Here is a 24,841-nt window from a genome sequence, read left to right on the forward strand (position 1 = left end):
CCTAGCGACCAAGTGTCAGCTACAGAGCGAAGGGCAGCAAGGGAATCGCTTTATATGTGGACGGGGCTTTAGAAACATTCCTTTGAAGTTTGAGCATCGCTGAACCGGAAGGTCACGAGGTGAACACGGGTGAGAGTGTTTCACCAAGATGTGAGATTATCACTGTCAAGTCCTCTAGTGCCACTGTTACCACGCAAACACAGTGCAACCGCTAACAGCTTGCTAAAGGGATTAGCTGTGCATTTAAAAAAAATTCAGACAGCACATACTTGTGCACACACACACGCAGACACACACAGTTTCCTGGCTGAGTCTCCAAGCCTCGTCCACATGTCACACAGATTTAGAGATTAATCAAACAGAAAAGCGACAGTGGGAGGGAGGGAGAAGAAAGGAGGAAGGGAGCCAGGGCCAAGTGCGAGGCCCTCCAGCCAGGCAGCCCGAGGGGCCTCGGGAGAACACCGACATCGGCTCTCAGGGGCCCTTGAAGAGCCCGCTGGATCATACGCTCAACAAATATTGGGATTGGAACTCTAACAAACCGAAATGCATGTGTGTTTGCTGTGTGTGTGCGTGCGTCTCTGTGTGTAAGCCCCTGAAGCAGATGGTCAGGGATGTTCGTTTAAGACAGACGATTGATTTCAGGAAACAGATATCCAGCCTTGTTAAGCAGAAAGCACCTCAGGGACCTAGTGAGGATAGGAGGGAGAGAGAGAGAGAGGGAGGAAGGAAGGGAGAGGGGGTGGATGCAGGGAGAGCGAGAGAAAGAGAGACAGAGAGAGAGTGTGCTTGTCTAACCTCTGCCACTGCCAACTGTGGAGAGATGGAGGGAGAGAGTAAAAGAGGAAAGAATAAGCGCATGAGAGGGAGGAAAAGTGCACCTATTGCACTTCATTACTGCTGCTGGAAAGAGGGAGGAGAGAGAAAGAGAGCGGGGGGGGGGGGGACAGAGGAGAAGATAATGGGGTTAATGCCGGCAGACAAGCAGCGGCGGTGCTGGGGTTAATAACACACACACACACTCACTCTCTCTGGGGAGAGAAGGAGGTGGGAAGCCTGTATTTGATCTGTGAGTAATACATTAAATGTATGAGCACACTCATGTTGTCTGCGAGTGTGTGTGAAGAGCATGTGTGTGTGTTTGCAGACGTGTATCGAGGCTGAGCAAGATGTTTTCTTACGTAAGTAAATCACCAAGCAGGTGGAAATCAGAAATCATTTAATGCACTTCACCTAAATATTGTTGAGGCTAATCCAATTACCTAACCCTGACATAACATCATTATTTAATTACTCTCCTGTGTCCACCACAATAATAACCCACTTTTGCTACTTGTAAAAGATGAGGGCGGCGTTACTCCATTTATTTATTATCATTATTAATATTATTGCTGAGAAATCCTATAAAAAGACCAAAACTAAAAGTGTTTTCAGCTCCTTTTAAGGTGCTCAGAGAAGGCCAACTGATTTCCTCAAACAGCTGGTACTATAACAAAGTTGGGTCACAACAGAGTAAAAAATGAATTTCTGGGGGGACTACTTACTTCCTGAGGACTGAGACACATTTTAAAATGTTTACAGCACAGGACCATATTTTTACGTTCATCTTAGCGAAGCATCGTGTCACTGGGTGCTGCACTGATGTGGAGCTCCTTGGCACAGTGGATTAAACTACTTGTATGTGAGCCAAAGACAATATTCAATATAGGATTAGTTACTTGTGGGTTTTGGGCTTTTCAAAGGCAGACAATGAGAGAAATGTGGGATATCCTCGGTCTCGTCATATAAACCACTGAAAATGCTTCAAATTTTGCATTCCGTCATGAAACAAAAAGTGCAGACTACTTGAGAGTTAAAACAAGTGACGTTCACACTTTTTTTAACATAAATTGTGATGTAAAAGCCAACCTTGAGACGGTGCTCGTGTGCCTCAGCAACAACAAATCTCAGACCTCTCGAGATGGAGGGAGCGACTGACGGATGAAGGGGAAAAAAATAAGCAAAGAAACGCCGAGATGGAGACAAGACGAGCTGAATGAGACAAGGCAGACAAGCGAGGGAGCTTATTATCCGAGGTCTGATGATGAAGACAAAGAGAATGAGAGATGGAGAAAGTGCGGGAATGGAGATTGATTGAAATCCTGCGAAATATTTCACAATAAGAGCCAGACTGAAAGCTATCGAACTCCATCAGAGTGAAGACTCACAAATAAAGAAAGGCTTTAAGCATTTCGTATAGGATCGTATCTGTCATGGTATGGTTGATGCGGATGCATTTAAGCCATTGTCTACCAGTACAGTGTCTTGGTGCTGATGGCTTTCTAACATGCAATTAAGTATTATTAATATACATCTAAAAATACATCGTTTAGTTTGAGTATAAATGGAAGCTATATGTATACATTGGCTCACAGAGCTTATTAGCATATTACAGCAGGAAACTGCAAGCAATCCTAAGTAAAGCTTTTCAGCATTTAGAGTTGTTTTACTGTAAACTGTTTGACAGGAAAGGACTGGATCAGTTAGCAGTAGCCCAACTAAAGCACTTTTAGTTTTTCTTTTCTTGTTGAAATGATGTTAATGAATCTTCCTAAAATACAACCGGTTACAGTGTTTGTATTTTTCACTCCGCTTCGAACAAAAAGATTGTGACAAAGACACATAATGCTGACATTTAGCTTTTAGTCTGACGTAAATGTGAAGAAAACACGGAGCAAATGTGTTATCAGATGAAAATATCTGCATTCGTGCCTCATAGCCGAGGCCGCGCGTTACCCTTGAGCGTTAGGCGTGATGTTAGCAGGACAGCACACGGCCCAGGTGTCCACACTTCCCTCTAAACGGTGTCCTTCCTCTCATCTGCCATTAAATATCATGTCGGATTTTCCTGCATGCTAATCACAGATGTGACATTGCTATGGAAGAAGAAGATTGGTCGATTTTTTTCCTTCATTCCCCTGTATGCAAAGGTGGGACCTTTTAGCGTAAAATTAAGCCTCTCTCCCTCCCTTACATCCCTTTAATTGGCTAAAATGACAGCCTTTCATCAACACCACCTTAAAAACGCTCGGCACCGCCGCTGTTTCTTACACTGCCTGTATTTTTCTTTCGCCTCCCTCCTTTTCACCCTGTCTCCTTCTTCTTCTTCTTTTTTTCCCTCCCCTTTATTCAATCAAATCATGGTCAGTGTGGATCTCCTCTGAGGCCACACTGCAGCCAATTCTTTGTGTTCCAGCATTAAGAAATTAGGATGGAGACTTCAGCCCAGGGAGGCAGAAAGAGAGGTCTCATTAGTCCGCAGATCACAAAGAGGAAGATTATCAGCCTGCACACAACAGTTAGAGATTTAAATGACATTAAAGGACATTAAACGGGAGCGGCTGTCATTTTGAAATGATACCTCTATCTGAGGAAAATGACAAAATCCAGCTGAGGAGCTTTGACCTTTTAAATATTACAGTGCTGTAATGTAAGACCAACACCACAGAAGAAGCAGCTGCCATCAGTATTTAAAGGAAAATATAAAATAAGAGTCTTTTTTTGTTAATTGCTGCAGTATTAATCAGCCAAATAATAAATATAGCAGAGTCACATCTGTATCTATAAATTCCACATTTGTTTTATCTCAAAAAAGAAGACAAAAGAAATTATTTTATCAAGCACAATATATTTTTTATACGTTTTAGTCTCTCACAAAGCAACCGACCTCAGAAGATAACTCAAACTCAGTGCTTCTGTACGTCGTGCACCAAAACACAAATTCAAATCGAGACATCGAGCCAGCACTGAAAGCCAACACGGCACTCCTTACTATCCACGTGTAATTTCTAATGAATACATTTTTTTCCTCTCCCCATCTACCTCTTTCTCTCTTTTTCTGTCACTGCCTGTTTTAGGCCACAATCATTTGTCATTTCAGGAGCCCCCCCTCCTTTTTTTTTTTTTTTTATACATTTTGCTGTAGAAAAATGCACTATTATCCAAGCTGTCTATCTTTTCTCCTTTCTTAAGTGTCTGCACCAAACAGACCAGCAGGGGATTCCCACACACACACAAAAACACATTAAAGCCAAGCCGAAACACACACATATCTACAGCTGAAAGCCACAACGGCAGATCGGTGGAGGGCTGCACACACCGGTGCCAAACTGACGCTTCTTCAGAAAATATGATTTTGCTTGAGCAGCGAGGTGCTGATGTTGATTTATTGTGCGAGGCCATGAATACCTGTGTTAATTCCTTATAAAACAGTGCATTGTGAGGACAAATGAGGGCGGGATAATAGAGTGCGATTAATCACATTACAGAGACATGGCCTCACACACACACACACAGGTTATAATCCAGAGTCATAACTGTCAACAGCAAAGTGATTCACACTGAGTTACAGGACTGACTGGCTTCAAAAGGCCAAACTGTAATGAAATAAAACCTGAATAAGTAAGGAAATGAAACGTGGCAGGGGTTCTGTTTTCTGACATATCGCTTCACCAGTTTTATTTATTAAAACCCCATGAAATACATCAATTATCCATATTATATATACTCTTAAATGTATCCATTTTTTTAGCTGAGGTGAAATAAAAATGGATTTAGCCATCACACATTTGGTAAAAATACATGTTTATATTAAATATTTATGTTCTGAGATTACCACGTAATAGGATGCCTAAAAGCACAGCGCTGTTTTCTTTGTTTTTCCATGCTATAAATAAAAATCGAATACTAATCCGAGTGGGAAAACTACTCAGATATATTTAGCAAAGAAAGCAGAGAAATAAAAATTTAAAAAAATGAATAAAATAATTTAATGAGCTTATTTTTGCTTATACTCTTAATTTTTACTTTTTGTGTCTGATTTTATTTTATGTTTTGTTAATGTGGTCCACATCCCAGCAGGGCTCGCGGCTCACAAGCATCCCACCACAGCACTGCACAGCAGAGCAGAGCAGAGCAGAGAGATGGCTCAAGCCTAGTGCTGTGATGCCATCTATTGGAGCCCCAGCTGCCTCTTTAACAGGATTAGGCAGAGAGGAGAGACACTTTAAAGCTAAAACCACACTGCTAGAGACACACAGGGGGAAAAAAGCTCCAAAGAATAAAGCTGCTGGGAAGAAAAAGGAATTATGGACTTTTAATCGGTAAATTTAGGTAAGTAAATATAACTGATGGCATCTTTTGATGGATATTTTAGGTGATCGGGGCTGAGTATGTAAAATCTGTGGCTGACAGTATTTGTACTATTATTCTGCGTACCGTTAGAAAAAAAAACATACTGGCACATTTGTTGAATAAATATCTAAAAATGATGACAGTGGTGGGAGGCTTTAGCTAAAAATTAGAGACAAATAGCAGAAATTTGCACATAATTTTTAGCATATTGTTCACATAGGAATCAAAAGAAATGCACAGCTAGATTCTGGATTACAAATGGCTACAACACCAAGAAAGAAAGCAGCTGCGCATCACAGTTGTCTGCCCTCAGCTAACAGAAAATGAAACACACTCCTTTAACTGTGTCAGAGATTTTAAATACGAACAATCCTGTCTATACCCTTTCACGCTTTATATCCCTGAATACCCGGTACCGTTTAAACTACATCACGAGAGGTTAGGATTTACCCAAGGTTGAAGGTGTTGAAAATTTTTTGTGCCAAAATGTTTCAAATTGAAAGTAGATTCTGCTCATGGTCTTGGTCTTTGGCAAAATATGAGAAATTAAACAATAAAAGGGAAAGAAAGAAAAATAAAAAGATCTTAACTTTCAATTTTTCGGACACTCGCTGCCTTGAAATCTGATAATTTGGTGCCACTGACAACCTTCAGACCTTCATGAGATCCAGTAACTGCCTGCATATAACGGTAAGAGTGAGATTAAAAGCAGCTTTTAAAAAAAGCAGCTGAATTGATGGAGGAACAATTGAACGACACGAGGCCTTCAACACTAAACACTCCTACAAAAACAAAGGATGAAAGTAAATGTATTTTCACATACTGTTCCCTCTGTAGCTCCGTTCCTTGTGGAGCCCTGAAATTAAAAAGGACATCATTGCCCAGTACACTCATGGAAGCTCATCTTTTAAAAAATAGGGTGGCAGATTTTAGGCACTGTGTACAATTCCTGCCATTTTATTTACATTACCTGTTCAAATGAAACCTCGTGCATTTGATTTGGGCATTTTTGTGTGACTGTTGCAAATTGCCAGATACCTCTGCTCACAGGATCCCATTTTTGGCTATAAGACCTCTCGGTCGTATGAGTGTGATTAAGTTCCTCTGTGGGCTGGAGATAATGAAAACGATCCTCTTGTTCTCCCTCTCTCCATATCTTTCCTCCGCTGTGTCCCTCTTGTTCCCTCGTCTCTTTATTCCCTTTGGTTTTACTGCAGGGGGCACTGATAGCACACTGCTGACAGACACACAAACAAACTAAATCTGCTTACATTAAATCAGCCCCAAAGAACCAAGCTATAGATGCTAGATGTATCACAGGAGTAAGCACAGGAATACGAAGAAGCGTCTCGCAGATGTGGCCGTGAAAGCTCCACCTGTCTCCATCATCTCTCTATCTACACAGCAGCTGCTCCAGCACCTCCTAATGCAAACACCTCACAGAAAGACAACTGGTCTCTTAATAACTTTGTCTTAATTCATGAATCCTGAAAAGAATGTGCAGTTAACATTGAGAAATAGAAAACTGTTCTTTGAATCTGCTTCTTGCGATTAAAAAGCACAACATGAAAGAAGATCAGTGAAGGTGAAAGACACGTAGAAGGTTTGATGTTGACTTTGCATAAAAAGAGCACTGACGCCATGAAAATGCTCAGAGAAACAAAGCTGTGCCACTGTCTTCCTGATCTCATTAGGCTTTATTTTAAATGCTGTTAACTTGACCTGCATTTCAAAATAAGCCGCTCATATGATATTGCCTTTTCAGACTGTGTGTCTCTATGAAAGTATGCCAATATGAAGTGCACAGTGCTAGCATCCGCCCTCAGTAAAAAAAAAAGAAAATAGATTCACTGAAGGACCAAAAGTATGATCATCAGATCACAAAACAGCTGTAATTTTATGTGTGTGTGTGTGTGTGTGTGTGTGTGTGTGTGTGTGTGTGTGTGTGTGTGTGTGTGTGTGTGTGTGTGTGTGAGAGAGAGAGAGAGAGAGAGAGAGAGAGAGAGAGAGTAATATCAAGTCTTGGAAAGACTTTCTTCAAAAAACTGGATAGAACAGGCATGTGAACAAACGTCCTTGGCTCACCAAAACATAAAAAAACGACATAATGCAGCAGATACAAAGCCAATCATCAAGAAGAATTACGTTTAGGTGCCAGAAGATGATTTAAAACTAATTCAGTCACCTGCACTCGCTGAAAGAAAATGAAAATCACATCAACTTGGTTTATTAACAAAGAAAAATCCTGGAAGTGCCCAAAAGCTGCAGAGAACGACACCATTCGTGGAGACATTTCTCACAGCAACAACACAACTGTATGAAATATATACAAACCACGTGTTCTTCAAAGAAATTAGAATGTTTTTCTTCTTAGATAGTCCAATTACTGCGTCTATATAAACTCGTGCCTTTAAACTAGCTTTGTTTGAGTGTTGAAGTGTTTGTGTTATCCTGTGTGCCTATGTGTGTGTGCCTATGTGTGTGTGTGTCTGTCTGTCTGTCTGTTTAACAGCTTTCAGCACCATGGACAGAGACTGCCGATGTTTTCATATCACCTGCAGTATCTTTGGATGAGTAACCCATTAATGACTAGGATGCAAACTTTTGTAAACCAATCTGGAAATCAGTGATGTTCTGGATCCACTCATGTATAGCAACTTTCAGCTGCTCCCTTATTCACAAGGGATGACCAACAGCAGATAGCTTGCCACATTTGCTCTTCCCAACACGACTCGCGGGACTTAACCGGAGATCGTACACCAAATGACTGTTAGGTGACTGCAAACCACTGCACTGTACTGATTTCCATTATACACGAGCTTTTGAAATGCTACTAATTTCTGTTTTACTGAGCAGCCTCCAAATCATTCATCCCACATCTGCTGTTGACTCGAACAAAATTCAGCTGCAGACATAAATTTGGGTGAGTTACGTAGCAGCGATGTGTGTTGAACGTGACATGAATATGTATCTTTTTTTAAATAAACATTTAGATGTTAGTAATCGCTGTATGTACGACGATGTTCATGCAAAGTTTCAATCAGACTGGTAGACACCCGTATATGCATACATATACGATATACTACACAAAGAAATATACACCGCAACTTATGAACTTTAACTGTTTCTTGAAATGTATACCTCAGGTGTCAGCAGATGAACCACCAAGTCAGCACATTTCAGATACAAGTACATGGCTATGCTGCAGTGTTGTGTGGTCTGTGGTTTTAGTTAGTTGCTAGGCATTTGCTAGGAAACGTGATGACATCATAATATAGGATACAAGGTTTTGTGCATATAAAGGAGATGCTATCATCATAGAATAAAAATCATATGATGCTTAATCATAAGGTGCTGCAAGCGCATAAACACTACAAATGGGTGTTTTTATCCCTGTCATAAGTGGCTGCTGATAATATGATGATGTTATAACATGTGAAATGTGAAATTTTTGACAGCTCAATTCTGTAGTGTGCCTGAGGAGGTGACAAATAAACAAACAAAGATCATGTGTTGCAAAGATCATGCGTAATATTTTGGGTCACACAGGACTCTTCAATTGTATTCTGTATGTTGTTTTTACCTTTGAAGATTTTTCTTTTTATCTATGTGTGCATCCAGTGGTTTCAAACTAAGACTAAGTGATTCAGTATTCCACCTGTCCTGCTTGGTTTAAATTGAACACAACTACCATGTTCTCTAGTTGTGAAATTAAAGGCCTCTACAGTACATCTATTTATGTATCTGCTCCAGTGGGCAGTAATCATGTCAATATGTGTGTGTGTACATGCTTTTGTTTTATTTTGGAGGTTTTTTGTTGTTTTGGTTTGGGGTTTTTTTGCAACACTTGCCTGTGGCATCCAGCTCAAGGCTAAGTACTGAATAGCACACATGAGGCTTCGTCGCCAAACCCCACAGCTAGCCAATGAAAACGCAACTGCCGACCTTGTCTGCAAGGCTGCGGCGCTCTGTGAGGCCCCTTCAAAAACTTCCCCATTCCTGGTGAGTGTGCTTCACTGAAAGAACCTGCTACATGGGCAACATCATTTTCAAAGCTCATAAAAAGAGAAATATTGCTTTCTATGTTGTGGTGGATTTAGAAAATGAGTCTCACAGTGGTGAAAAAAAAATACATCATGTTTCTGCAGAGATATCGAACTGAAATTATTTTAAAACATACTGCTAATAGATGCCACAGAGAATGTTCCAAATGATTCAATTCATTTTTTACACGATCAGTGACAGGTTGAGAATAAAAGGTGGTAATTTCTACAAATCCACAACTAAAATGTGGTTTACCTCAAAAGTTGCATTTTAAGAGAAGATCCAAAACTTACATACTCACTGTTTTAAACTAATATGTCATCACTGAGCTACAGCATATTTCTAAGGAAGAATAATCAGAAGTTACAAAATTGATTCTATTTATCAGACTAATTGTCTCTAACAAGGCATAGAAAATGGGTTACACCTCATATACATATATATACATATATATATATATATATTGTAGTTAATTTGAATATTTGCCTCTTGTGATGCTAGATGCTGATATACAGTACTGATGATGTTACAGTGTGAAATTTTAAAGTGATGCAGTGCTGCTCATTGTCCAGTGGAATTCAATATTCAAGCTTCAGGGAGTACAAGAGAAAGACTGACTGCAGCATCGTTACTGAAAAACAGACAAATTGCGAACTTTATGCTTTATACTTTATACTGATATTTATAAGCAGAGATGCGCAGTAAAGCGTTACACGTAACGCATTACTGTGATCTGATTACTTTTTGTAAGTAATGAGTAATGTATGGGATTACTATTGCAAAAAAAGTAATTAGATAACTGTTACTTTCCTGTAAGCATGTTGCGTTACTGTGTTACTAAACCGTTGTGATTTTGTGTAGATCACCAATGGATAATATGGAGTCTGGGAGAAAGTACTAACATGCAGCATTTAAAGCGTGAAAGTCCTTTCAAGTTTTATTCTGTAAAAAGTGACTAAAACATGCTGTACACTCTGCGTGGGAAGAACACTTCTTTTTACAGCTAAAAATTAAACTTCAAATCCGAGCAACTAGCAAGCCGCCACAAATTCACAGAGAAAACCTTGGATCTAAGTAACTAAGTAACTAATTACTTTTGAAAATAAGTAATCAGTAAAGTAATGGGATTACTTTTTGGAGACATAATGAATAATCTGTAACTAATTACTTTTTTTAAAGTAACTTGACCAACACTGTTTATAAGCCAATTTCTGATTGTAGAAAGCTCTGGAAACAGCTGAGTATGTCACATTTAACCTACCAAAAGTTTGTTTTTTAAATACATTTCTTTATTTTTGGTTAATCGCTTACATCGCCACACTTTTCAGGTTTTCATGTGAGTGACACTAAAAGATTATGCAATAGCATCACTTAAACTGGACTGCTTCTAGAATTACCAGCTATCTCTTTTTCAACTTTTAGATGTTTTCTCTTGTTTATTTGAATATGTTTAGGTTATCAGTTTTATACTGTGCTTAATCTTGTTTTTATGACACCACGTGTCATAAAAACAAGATATTGTTTTTTTTGTTTTTTTTTTAACGAACAAATATTTTAAATAATCTCTCAAAAATGTGTTTAAAACTGAAAAACTGTTGAACTCACTCATTGGTTTGGCCTCTACCATTCGAGTTACGTATGTTGTTTTATTGCTCACTTGGGTTTACTTAGTATGTCAGTATCATAAAAGTGTAAGAAACACCACAAAGTATAGTATGATACAGATCACAGCTGGAACTGATATTTTTAAGACCTCATTTTCGTTTCCAGTTGTCTAACTCTAGATCCCAAGCCAGTGTTTGAAACGCACTTGTGTACTGTATGAAGGTGACGGCTGTTGGACTGCAAGGCCACTGGGTCTATCTGATAATTGACTGTCAAATAAAGGGCTGTTCCTCTCTGGAGTCCTCTCTGACACCCACATAAATCTGTCTTCACTTAGAGAAGGCCTAGCCCAGCCCTTCACCCCCCATCTGCGCTCCCTTCAAACTACCCCATTCACCACTTCATCCCCTGCACCCCTCCTCCTTCCCTCTACACCCAATTATCTATCCATCTATCCATCTATCTATTGGCCCTGACCATTTATCCTTCAGCTTCTCTCCCTCCTTTGCTCTATCCCATCAACAGCACTTCTCTTGACATGCTAACAGCTGTTTGACAGTAATGGCTCTAAAAGCAGAGCAGGGTGCCAGTCGATGTGTGCGCGGCTTGGTCTGCCTTTGTGTGTGTGCATGACATAGCTGAGAGGCCTTGAGGCCTCAAGAGGCTTGCGCACACTGCCATCAACAGCAGCGATTGGCATATACGCACATCCAGAACCCTGTATGCTCACAAATACAGGTTCCAATCAATAATAGGTGTAGAGGTCTATTAAACCTCAGGGCTGACATTCCAAGTACTAGTTCATACCTGAAATGATGAAGTATATAATCTAATATCAAAAGTAGACAAAACTGCAGCATCAACATGTTTTGCTGAAGTATCAGTGTAATCGCACACAGATGAAGAATTAAAGCTGTAAAGTAAAAGCAGCTTATGTTGAACACTTCATTGTGAAATACTTTTTTTCTGTTTAATTGTGTTTGTATTACATTACGCTCACACATGTGTATTGAACTTCTTGTGAGCGTGTGCATGTATGCTAACCTCCAGTCATTTGTCCTCCTGGGTTTCCCCCCTCCCCCTGGGTTTTTTATTGTGATGCTGTCAGCTTGCTGTTTGATGAATGGCAGGCAATTACACAAGGCCACATCTTCTGGCTCATAATCGGCACCATTAGTTATAGATCCACACTCAGACACAAACACCAGCGCACGCTGCTGCTTATCCACCGGGCATCTTTAAAGGCAGCACACACACAGAGCCATGTCTTTGTTGACACCTTCTATTTTCAGCATTCATTCTCACTCTGTGCATGATTTAGTTTGGTGACACCACTTTCCCTCCAAGATGAGAAAAGTATTAAGTACTAATTTTTCTGTTTCTATAGCTGGTGTCCATCAAATATTTGGTGCATTACTTAAAGTAGCCACACAGAGAAAAAATAGTTAAAAAGAAAAAAGAAAATTACATATATAAAGATCTACTTTTGCTCTTTGCACTACTTTTAATAATATCGAATAAAGTCTATGCCTCCTCTGAGCGGTGTAAAAAATTAGATATGTACGTGTGTGTCCATAAAAACTGAATTTTGTATTTCTGATAACATCCCTCTAAGATGATACAGGAAACAAGATTATGATATGAAAAAAGAATCACTAACAGTTGTTTAATACAAGGGAGACAAAACACCAGCATCAGCAAGCTCATATAATCTGAATTTATTCAAACACAGGAATGTGAACATTGGAGAGTCCACTCACGGCAATTTCTCAGAACACTACATCCTGTTTTACAATTCCCTGCTAAAAATAATAATTAAGAAAACAGTCACAAAATTTTAATTAAAAAACTAGCCATAAGGATATGTATACATTATTTTTTACAAAAACATATATTTTTCACAGTGTCCACACATTTGGTAAAAAGAAGGAATATTCATTCTTTCTTACTCTTGATTTCTGTTTGAGTTTTTGTGATGTAACTTTGTGCAATAGTAAAATATGATGCTTCACAGCTAAACATATTAACCAAAATATCCATTGTGTAGCATTAGTTAATCCATTTTTGCAATATTAAAATGCAAAAATTGAGCATAGTGAAATATTTGTTTATTTATTATTTATGTTTATTATTGTGTATTTGTTGAGGTTTTAGCCTCAATTCAATTGTGTCACATACAAGCAACAAAATTACTTAAAGAATTAGCCCATTTGTGTTTTTGTAAAATCTTATGAAATGCATAAGATGAACAGTTTAACGTAATATTTCTATGTAAACTTACCAGCTTCATTATATAAGAATTACTTGTAGAAAGTGTTGGTGTAAAGTCAGTAACAGCTACCAAGCATCTCTGCTCATAATGTTATTCCTGTTAACATTTTCTTTATTATTGATTATTTCTGTATTATTTTAGCCTTTTTTAATTTGAAAAACTCCCTTCATCATCTTTATGGTCTTCACCTGTATCTTGTTTCCAAAACTCGACTTCCCTGATTACCCTTTGTGTTTTCCATACTCCCTGTTCTTTCGAAGGTGCTTGAGAAGGTTGTGGCAGCACAGTTAATTGATTACTTAGAGACTAACCAACTGCTTCATCCAATGCAGTTTGGTTTTAGACCAAAATTTTCCACAGAAATGGCAAATTGCTATTTTGTTGAAAATATTAAGTGTAATTTGGATAATGGTAATGTTGTGGGTGCAGTGTTCCTTGACCTAAAAAAGGCTTTTGACACTGTCAGCCATGACATACTTCTTTCCAAGTTGATAAAATTTGACTTTTCAAAGCAAGCAGTTGATTGGTTTGAGTCCTGTCTTCACAAAAGAGAGCAGTGTGTGAGGGTTGATAAAGAAAAGTCGTCCATGTTGGAAAACAGAATCGGTATTCCCCAAGGATCTGTTCTTGGCCCATTGCTGTTTAGTTTGTTTATAGATGATTTGCCTGCCAGTTGTCCAAAAGCTAGCTGCCAGCTTTATGCAGATGATGCAGTTATACACATACCAACTAAGTCACTTGGCGAAGCAGCAGACACCTTAACGGTACATCTAAATGATGTCCAACAATGGCTGAAACATAATCATCTTGTATTGAATTAAAAAGAACAGTTTCTATGTGTTTTTCTATTAGGAAACGAAGTTTATCTGATGATTTTAAAATCAAGTTAAGGAACAAAGAAATAAAGGAGGTCAAAGATTTTGAGTTTTTTGGAATAATTTTAGATTCACATCTTAAATTTGACAAGCATGTAAAGAAGATTTCTAAGACGGTCAAGGCTAATCTGAATTGTTTTAAGCACTATATACCCACTTCAGCAGCTCAGATATTTATGCATTCTATGATATTCTCTCATTTTTCATATTGTATGACAGTTTGGACCCAAGCAGCACCATCAGCAATTCAGCCTGTGGTCCTTATATAACCAATCTTTAAAAATAATGGATAAAAAATCTGTTCGGTGGCACCACTGTCACATTTTGAAGAAATATAATCTACTTAGTTTTAAGAGTTTTAATCATTTGTGTTTTCATAAATTAGTCTTTAAATGTATAAATAGGATGGCCCCAGAGTGTCTCAATAGATACATCCAGAGACAAGATAGTATTCGTATTACTAGGAGCATGGTGAACGGCAACTGCAAGATATTATATCGCAGATCTACATTTGGTCAGTCAGCTTTTTCCATAAAGGCTTGCCATCTGTGGAACACACTTCCAACCGAAATCAAATTGATTACAGACATCAGATCCTTTATATTGAAGGTTAAAGTTTGGGAAGGGAAATCAGAAATGTAGTCATTTTAACTAATGATTTTTAATTTTATTTTATTGTCTATTAATTGCAGTTGTATTTATGATGTAATTTAGTTTTATGAAAATGTATGTTTTTGTAAAATAATCAAAATGAATCAATGAACAAAATGAATCAAAATAGATACATTTTGTAAAATGTATCTATTTTGATTGTAAGCCCAACAAGGGACAATTGTTGAAAATTAGCAATAGCTATAAACTTATGTGCGTTACATCAGTTTCATGTTTTGTACTTGGGCTATGTTAAACTGCATTGTCCCTTTTAAATAAATAGATTAAAATTAAATAGTCCTTCTGTTTAACTGTTGTCATTGTGTCTGCTCATCCACTGTGTGCTCCTTGTTTTCCTGATTCCAGGTCCGGATTTGGATTTCTGTTTTTTTGTTTGTTTGTTTGTTTGTGTGTTTGTTTGTTTGTTTGTTTGTTTGTGGGTTTGTTTGTTTGTTTGTTTTAAACACTGAATAAAGGGTTTTTTTGTTATTCATCCCACCTTTGAGTCCTGCACTTTCCTCCTTTAATCCACTAATCAAGGCAGCAGAAAACATGTGATCACTTCTTGCTTTTACTTGCAATGACTGCCTGAAAAGGGTAAAGAACTGGATTACATAGGTGTTAAGAAAACACTCAACATTAACTAAATTTATTCTTTGGCCAGCAGAAAAAAGGTTTGAAAAGACACATGACACATGCAATACTTTTAAACTAACTTGGCTCCATAAATAGTTATGGAGCAACTTTATTCTTTATTAGAAGACAGGTTTGCTGCCTCCTGATGGATATAAGCTTAGTGTTTACTTTAAGCTCTGATATGGTCACTATTGTGCTTCCTGAATATGGCCTTTGCTAAACCAATCTTATAAGCTGAATATATAAGATAAATACATTCCTATACATAAAGTTGGTCGTGGCTATATTTAGTCATATTAGACTCAAATGTAGTATGGAAATACTGTGCAACAGCCTTTACAAATTTAAGTGGCTATCATTTAAAAAAATACTTGTCAAACACTTTTGTTTCATTTCTGTGATTAACAGCAAACTATATGTGAAAGTATGTTAAGTTGTTTGAAAAATATTTTTAAAACAATCCATACAAGCACGTGTAGAGACAGAAAACAGAAATTACATATGTGAAAAGAAGACATGTCGATCATAATATTCCCGCTTCTGAGCTCTAATTTTAACCTGTTCCTCTTCTGTCCTCTGCTCCTTATCAGCACAAGACAACACATGGGGCTGAAACCTGCCCTACGGACTCTAACAAGGAGCTTTAACAGCTTGGCTCTCGTTTGTTCCTCTCCGTCCACTAATGCAGCTCTTAACACTCCCATCACCCTTCGCTATAAACCTCATTAGCTTATCAGGACAAGACAAAAGGGAATATTAACACTGCCTACTGTACTCAAGGGCCAAGCTCAGGTGTCACATCTAGATAGCAGGTATTACTATGCAAGTCTCCCCATCCTGGTCCACTGATACAACTCTCTAAGCTTCTCATTGCCTTATCCTCTTAAGACAATACCCCCATGATTCCTTCTCTTCTACCTGACAGCCTGTATTTACTGAGATATTCACTGGTCATCCATTACAAGTGGCACCTGAAACTGAAATACAACCACAAAACTTCACCTTAACCCCTTAGTATCCCTATTACCTTATCTTGGGAAGACAAAGAGGTAGCTTTAGTTAGCTCAAGGTCTGACTGCCTGACTTTGCTAGCTTTTGGATTAGCTATGCGACTCCCGCGACTCCCGCAGGCCAAGGTGAGGGCTGTCTTAATGCAGCAGCTTTGGGGCAGAAAGCTGCCTAATTTCTGCTTCTATCACCACTAGCAGGGCTCCAGGAAGCTCCCCGAGAGCTACACGAAGCAGCAGTTAAGACAAAGTAGCACAAGGTTAATCCCAGCGGTGGAGAAGTCAGAAGGTATTAGAAGATATTTAAATGAAGGGAACAGTACACACCTGTACAAAACTTTAGTGAGGGAGGATATGATTTTTTTCCCCTGCAGCAGGTTTTCAAAGTACTATTATGCAAAGACATAAAATTTGGTAAAAGTGCAGCATATTCTTGAAAGTAATTAGACTGTATTTACAGGAATGTGGCAGTGGAGATATGATGCTTTGTATAAAGACAGTCAAGAGAAACAAGGCTAGCAAAAGTTACAAGAAAATCACATTTCGATGATGGCTGTCTTCTCTAGCGTACTTTGGTTCAGATTTTAACCCAACAGAGACACCACATAGTCCATACAGCTACTTTTACACAGTTTTACACAGATTAGACTCTATACATCTACTCACACTAGTTGTTTGATTTTAAAAAGCAAGCCAAAAGTTTCTCACATTAGGGAACAAGTAGAGTGACTCAAAATACAAGCTATAGAGTCCGAGTCTCAGGTAATCTTTTTACTTCTACCCCTTTTATAGAAGCACTTTACATAATGGCAATAGCTGCAAAACGTAACAGTTTATAAGAGAGGATTTAAAACATCACGCCAACTCCATCATTAAAATCATTAAAAATCTAAAGGAATCAGTTCATTGTATTGCCTTTGATCTTGCCTGAATTCAGGTTTGGTAACACACTTTTAAAAAACACGCTGAAACCACTAATGTTCACAGAATTTTGTTCAACCAAACACATGGCAATGACTGGCACACAGCCAAACACATGTACCCAACATTAAATATGGCTCCTTTAATTGATTGTACAACATGCTCTGCACACAGCCCTCCACTGCAACACACACACACACACACACACACACACACTCCTCACAAGAAAGGGAATCCGAGTTCATAGGTTAAGTATAGAAGCTGTCCAAATCAGCAGGTCAGCTGACAGACAGAGGAAATGACGGGCTTAATGACTAGCTGCTGCTGCTAATGACTCACAGCTAGCTGGGTGGAAAAAGAGTGTGACTGACAGACACGCATAGACACACATGCATGCAGGTGCAGTCTCACTCACACCCTCAACCTCTCCCGCTCGATCAGCTGTAATTGGCAGTGAGACCTCGCCATCCAGTCGTGAGCGGCGCAGGCCCCGCCCACTACTTTAACAGCCCATTAGCAGTTATTAGAGGGTCCTCAGGGAGCTGTACGGGTCACAACACACTGCCAACCTAAAGGAGATTAATAACCCATGAGATTTAATAGAGGCGATGCTTCTGCGGTCAAATTGAAAATAACAGATGGAAGAGGTGAAAAGATAACAAGGAGCAACTGGAATCACAGATGAAACAATTATTTCATACGATTCATGTTTACAGGCACCATAAAACATTTATGGAGTTATAAAGATTCATAAAAGGTTATAAAAATGATGCTTGGGCTCAAAGACCTGTAAACCCAGTGGACCTCTTAGAGTTATAGGAAGAAGTCAGCTGGTAACGTAATTCAGCAACATGCTGTCAACGTCAAGCATCTTCATAACAGCATTTTATTGATGGCTGCAATCCACTTGGGGAGCACACCGACTCTCATCATTTACTATGACTTTTAAGGAACTCAGCTACTGTTTACAGATTGTGTTTCAGCTGTTTTGCCTGTCATGATTAGTCCAAATGCTACTACTGTTGTGCTGCTAACAGATGGATGCGAAGTTCTGATCAAGTTAGATTTTCCTCCCTATAATTACCATTTCTACTGAGTTTCTCTGTATTCCTTTTGATATAGGAATTACACACACACACACACACACACACATGCACACACACACACACACACACATGCATATATACATACACATATATATTCATTACCTCTTATGCAGAAGCTTCAGAGAGGAGACTAATGCACAATACCCAAAACCCTCTTGCATCTCGACACTAAATCCATCCAGCAAACTAATGTCTCTTTTAAACAACTTAATCCAGAGCTGTGCATCACAAGCAGTGTAGAGGAAATTGCTGTTTTACATAAGGTGCCCATATCAGTTGCAAGATGGATAAAAATAAAAAATCATACAAAATGAAAAAGAAAAATTATCTTTTGAACCTTTTTTGTTGTTTTTCTTTACCGTTTTAGTAAAGTCAAATGTTTTGTTTATTTGTATGAAATCTAAAAAAAACAGTTTGACTGCATGGTGAAAAGGTATGCTTATCTTCCTCTGCACTCACCCACCCCACCAACCCCTCACCCCCGCATCCTCGCACCTGTGCTGGGGAGCCAGGGGCTCAGAGATGTGTCGGTAACAATCAAAGCGCTGATGCATGCCATGTGACTAAGTGACTGTAACCCTCCAGGCAGTCTGGGACTCTGCCTGTTAGCGTGTGGCAACACCAAGATAGGTCATTACCCATTCTGTTCCAATTGAATTTTAACCAGCGTATTTGTTCCAGTGCAAATTCTGACATTTCAATATGCCAACAGAGAAATCAGCTCATTTGAATGTGGCTCGCTTGTTTATTGTTTCCTGAATAAAAAAACGAGGAGGAGGAGAAATAACAGCATGAAACTTCTGTAACAGGGTGACTGACTCAGGTAAATCAGCATTAACCAAATTAAATTTTAACTATCGCACATATTCTAATTTAACATTCAGAATGGCAAAACTCCTTAGGACAATAAGCCATACACTTAATTATAAATGATTTTACATTTTGTCTGCACTTACAAGCTTTATAAAGCAACAGTAGTTTTGACAATTTTGAGCTTTTTTTAGGCGAAAGCACAAAACAAAACTTCTCTTTGCAGTCTTGCAAGCAAAGATTTGATGTTTCACTCAGTTTTACATTACAGTTGATTGAATTTCAACTGGCAAAACAACACATCTAAAATGCCCTTGCTTTTAAGACACTCAGGTGTTTCTTTACACTACTGTGCTCTCTAGACAGGTCAATGTATTGTTCAGCTGATACAGGAGTGTACAAACAAATGCTTGGGATATTTTAAAAAGGTGTCAACACATAGATTGTCTAGCAAAGCAGCTCTAACATCATTCTTAACAATACCCTCTGCTCTCTGTGCATCAATATTTAACAGTATCAATCAGTCCTGTAAGGTTACGTATGTATGGATGTATGCACATAGGTGTATACATAATGATACTATTGGCTGATCAGTCTATAATGGCCTCAGATACCCAATATCAGTCGGTCTCACAGTAAGTGGAGTCTGTGTCTGAACCTTGTTGGGTCTTTAAGTTTAAGTTTAATGTTTTCTCTGTGCCTATCCACCATCCAAAGACATGCATGTTTTATTTTAACTGCAGATGCTAAGGGTGGTGGTGTGGATTTGACACAGGTAAAGTGCTTCAAGTGCATTTAATAAAGCGCTATTTAAATGTAAACCACTTTGCATGATCAGTAACACTGTTAAATGGCATAGATACATTTCAATCCATTTCTTCTAAAACAACAGGAGCACCTGCGAATAACAATTTAATGGAATATCATTCTGTGCTTTAATACAGATGTGGCAGGAAACTGCTTAATATATTAATAAACTGCTTAACTGCTCAATGTATCGATAGACAATAACAAATGAAGTTGGTTCACATATTTGATAAACATGACAACTAACCTCCAGCCTCCCACTTGCACATTCCACCACTGCTGCTTCGTATATATGGTCATTCTGCATTGCACGGCTTAGCTTTCATTTATAAATCTGAACCTACACTTAGATGAGTAACACACAAACACGTTGTACTCATGACACCAACTAAAGACAAACCCTGGTGCCGCTACATATAAAAACAACTAAATAATATTGCAAAATCTTCTACAAAATAAGAGATGTTGGGAGAAGTTTGCAGATCCTAAACGTTTCTTTATCTAACACGTAAATACACACACACTGGACTCACATGTGTGTTCAAACTGCTGGTCAGCTTCTACGAAATAACCAACCAATGGCTGTCAAGTAAAAGGTATATAAAAAAAATGTCTCTGAGCTACAGTGGAGTACAAGTATGAAATAATGTGAAAAAATAGCATTCGACTTTTAAATAAGGTCAGTGTACCTAAGAGTAAGACAGCAAACACTATAAATTAGGATGTGCAAAAATGTATAATTCTCACTCATGTTTTATTTGGGTGTGTCCCATTTTATGGTCAGAAGGTCAGCACCTGATGACATCATTCATTCTAGTCTTAATCTTCTAATGTCCGACTTTGTGATTGTTTTGCTAATAATTGTATTCATTTATTTTCACTGTACTGTTCGTTTTTCTTCTATACAAGAGGAAGCAGGGGCAGAGAAAGGTTCTGAGGTAGTTTCACTGACAACAAAAATCCGCTTGTGTTTTCAGCGGTATAAACATGCACTACTTTCTTGACACAAGGAGTGAGTCTGTAATCAAACACAATTTTTGCAATTAAAAATTATGTCATGTGATTTCTAACTTAGACAGGTGGCTCAGATTAGTTTTCCTTCACTTATGCCGATCTTCTCTGGCTTCACTGACAGTGTGAGAATTCTAGACTTCAATGCAGAGAACAAAATGAGGAGTACGAAGGTCCAAGATGTTCAAAGCCATATCAGAATAACACTTTGACGGTTACTTTAATGTAACACCTCTTCTATCTGAAAACTTTAAAGGCTTTTTAAGCTAATACACACACACACACACACACAAAGAGAAGAATCTAATATAGTTCATATGAAATTCATTAATTATCTTCACTATAATTCAGGCACTTCAAATGTAAGATTTGTAAGATGAAGACAAGCATGGAGCAAAGAGGCAATGGCTGCTTTAGGCACACGCAGACAAACAGCTGATTAAAAGGTGAGAATAGTGTGTGTGTGTGTGTGTGTGTGTGTGTGTGTGTGTGTGTGTGTGTGTGTGTGTGTGTGTGTGTGTGTGTGTGTGTGTGTAGGAAGCAGGAGAAACCCGTTACATATTTTGTCCTGACTCACCATGAGTTGCACTTCAGGTGGTGTCTTCAGGTATCAGTCCACTCACTGTCAACCAGGATGGAGTCTGTAGGCCACACAAACACCCATCACACATTTAAACATAACCTTACAACAACTTCTTAGGACAAATGTGGTCATTACAACTTTTAGTAACGCTGTTAAGTATATAACGTGTAACAACTTATTATTCCACTGTAGACATCTGTCATATCTACGCAGATGAATGGCTTCTAGATATGTTTAATATAGTTAGTTTCCGTTTACTCTCATAACAAGTTTGACTAATTTAGTTTTTGCACAAACAGAAGTTAAATGTTGCAAATGATCTGACCTGTAATAATCCCTGGGAGCGATCTAACCAGGTGTCACTTAGGTAATAACGTAGCAGGTCCACGCAGGTAAAGGCTGACTGTCCCTTCACCAGTCAGGTGCTGAGCTCCCGTGATGTGGAAGCAGAGGAACAGAAGGATGCAACATGATACCAGCGAGCTCAAATCCTCTGCCTGCCCCTCGTAATCCTTCAGCACAATGATCCCTGCAGGATGTTTTCTCTTCTCCTCCTCCTCCTCCTCCTCTTCCTCTTCTTCTTCTCCAGCTCCAGACTCCTCTGCGGAGGTGTTGCCACCTCTGTATGTAGGGCCGGCCAGATGCACCTGCGACAGGACAACAGGTAAGAGGAGATGAAGCACCACCCGTAGCCACTGAAGTCATTCTTTCATTCCTCTTCTCTCCTCAGCATCGACAACTCTGCCTGTTCCTCAGAGTGTCTCTGCCAAGAGTAGTCGGGCACAGCAGTCCTGTTTTGCCGCTCTTTGCCAAACACACAAACACACACGCATGCACAGAGGAGAGTGTTGTAGGGTTTCTTTTTTTTTTCTTCCTTTTTTTTTTCCAGCAGCCGAGCTAACCCTGAGCCGGGGCCTGGTCTGCCTTTGAGATGCTCTCTAGCCCACAAACACAAGACGGCTTTCATTATCTTGCCCGTCGCAGCGCAAGGCCTAGCTTCTAAAAGCTACTGATTTCTTTCTTCCCTTAGCCCCCTGCACAAAGGGAGGGCATTTTGTAAATTACTTGCTCGTTTCAGACCAACAAAAGGTACTTTCATTGAACCCTCCTCCCCCCTCCTCCCCCCCACTGCTCTCCCTCTATCCTCCCGCCATTTGATTTTGCTCAAATTTGATTACAAGGCTTGAAAAAGGAGGCGAAGAAAAGAGAAGAGGAAATAAGAAAGCCCCACAGATGGCGTGTTCATTCAGTGCTGTGAATGGCTTTATATGGGCTGCCTTTATACGTGTGGCAATCCAAAGACGCTTCAGCCGCTCCGCTAAAAAAAGAACTTGACAAAATTATTGGTTTGGTGGCTTTCTTACACGACTGACATGGGGGAACTCTTAGAAAGAAAAGTCTGCCTTCTCTTTCTCTTCCTTTCTTTCGCTCTTCTTGTCTCTGTGCTCTCTCTGGGTTGTACACCTTGATCAAAACAAACTAAATGATGTCTGATTGTGGAAGTGTTTACTTATACAGACACACACACGCGCATATGTGTGTGTGCATGCTGTCATATTAATAACCACATGCCCTGGGCCTGCATTCCAAGACAACAAGGTTTGCATATTCAGCAGAAAAAAACTAATGAGACACACTCACTATTTAAATCATCAACTAACACACACACACACACTCTCGCACAGAACTCAAATTATTCATCTGCTGTTATTTACATTATACTTGAAAACACTGCACATTAACACAAAGCAGAGACTGTTCTGTTCTCCCTCACAGGCTATAATCCTGTTTCCACAATGGACCCCTCACTCTGCACTTGTTTTCCTCCAGCGGATAATCATAGCTCTCTAGACACACAAACACACAAACACACAGACACACACGCAGCTCTGTAGCTGTTGGATTTTTTTCCCTAACACAAACATACACCTATGCAGCAGAGTGAACTATGACTTGTTTTCCCATTACCAGTCCACCCAGATGAAGACACAGTCTGGGACCTTACATGGCCACTCCGGTCAGAAAGTCTAATGGAGAGAAGCCACTTAATTCTCAGATCCACTGACCAGACATCAATTTCCAGGTCGCAGGCTGCATCATTCCATCAGTGTGATAGAGTAGCAGCCATTACTGAGGTCAGACAGCCAAAAGTGGCATCTTTTATGGGCATTATTTCAGTCTTTGTCCGTTGTTGTGTTGTACAGCAGAACCTTTTGTTTTTCCTTGTGTCTGATACAAAAGACCGGCTTCACACTGAGCTACTCCACAGCTACTGAACCACTCCATCTCTCAGGAACATACGACTGAAATAAGCCAACAGGTGAATGAACTGTTCTTATCATGGCTACAGCTGACTAGCATCAGGAATCATCCGTCTTTTACAAAAAAGTCTCTAGCAATGCTAAAAACTCAACAAATCTGTGCTTGATGTGCTTTTTTTCTCATGTTAGCACTTAAGCAGTGTGACGTTATGATTTGCTACAGTCGTACAGCTTATTAACAGTAATTCAAGACCAATATGAAAGTAACTGTAGCCAAACCCCATGGAGTTAATGTCTCCATGCTATATAAAACATTTTTTGAATCCAAATCTAGCAAAATAAATCATATAAAAGAGGCTGCCAGACATTTTGTTCACTTCACCTGCCACGTGTCACACACAAAACGTTATATAAGGTGCTTTATACTATAGGTTAAAGATCCTACAGTAATAGAGAGAAACCCCTAATAATCAGACAACCCTCTATGAACAAGCACTTGGCGACAGTGGGAAGAAAAAACTCCCTTTTAACAGGAAGAAACTTCCAGCAGAACCAGGGTCAGGGAGAGGCAGCCGTCTGCCTTGATGGGTTGGAGGCAAGAGCATGGAGAAAGGATAGACTGTGCAAGAGAGACTTGGATCAGACAGTTTTACAAATTATTACTGAATACAACTTCTCAGATGGTTCACATGTTTTGAGCCTATATGTACGGATAGTTATCCAATTTTTTTCCAGCCAGGTGTACATACAAATAGATGCTCACCTCCCATATGGAAAAGATATATATAAATCTTATAAAGTTTGTATCTGTCTTGTGTGAAACTTGTATGAAAAGCATATAAGTGTGAAAACAGATATAAGATCCCTTGAAAAATTATATAATGAAACTTGTATGTTTTGGATACTTACTAAAACAATGTATGAAAGTAATGCGAAAGTGGCCACTTTCATGAGTAATCACATATAAGTTTTTACTATTTCTTTTCCGTATGGGCTACATCTAACAGCTACACGTATACCTGTAAGTTATCAGCTATATTCACACCAGGAAGGAAACAGAAAACAATCAAAACACCCCTT

At 39.1% G+C, this 24,841-nt stretch overlaps 1 protein-coding gene across 1 annotated transcript in view; it reads right to left on the reverse strand.

Moving 5' to 3' along the window:
* Positions 1-24,841, reverse strand: part of sox2 (SRY-box transcription factor 2) — a 187,163-nt gene that overhangs the window by 156,471 nt on the left and 5,851 nt on the right. The window contains exons 2-3 of the transcript XR_005697976.1: positions 21,826-22,147; positions 21,495-21,558 (exon numbers count right to left, since the gene is read on the reverse strand). The gene's annotated coding sequence lies outside the window, so the exon portion shown is untranslated. The remainder of the gene's footprint in view (positions 1-21,494; positions 21,559-21,825; positions 22,148-24,841) is intronic.

Source organism: Simochromis diagramma, unplaced genomic scaffold (assembly GCF_900408965.1).
Source record: "Simochromis diagramma unplaced genomic scaffold, fSimDia1.1 OVJJ01000553.1, whole genome shotgun sequence".
NCBI lineage: Eukaryota > Metazoa > Chordata > Actinopteri > Cichliformes > Cichlidae > Simochromis > Simochromis diagramma.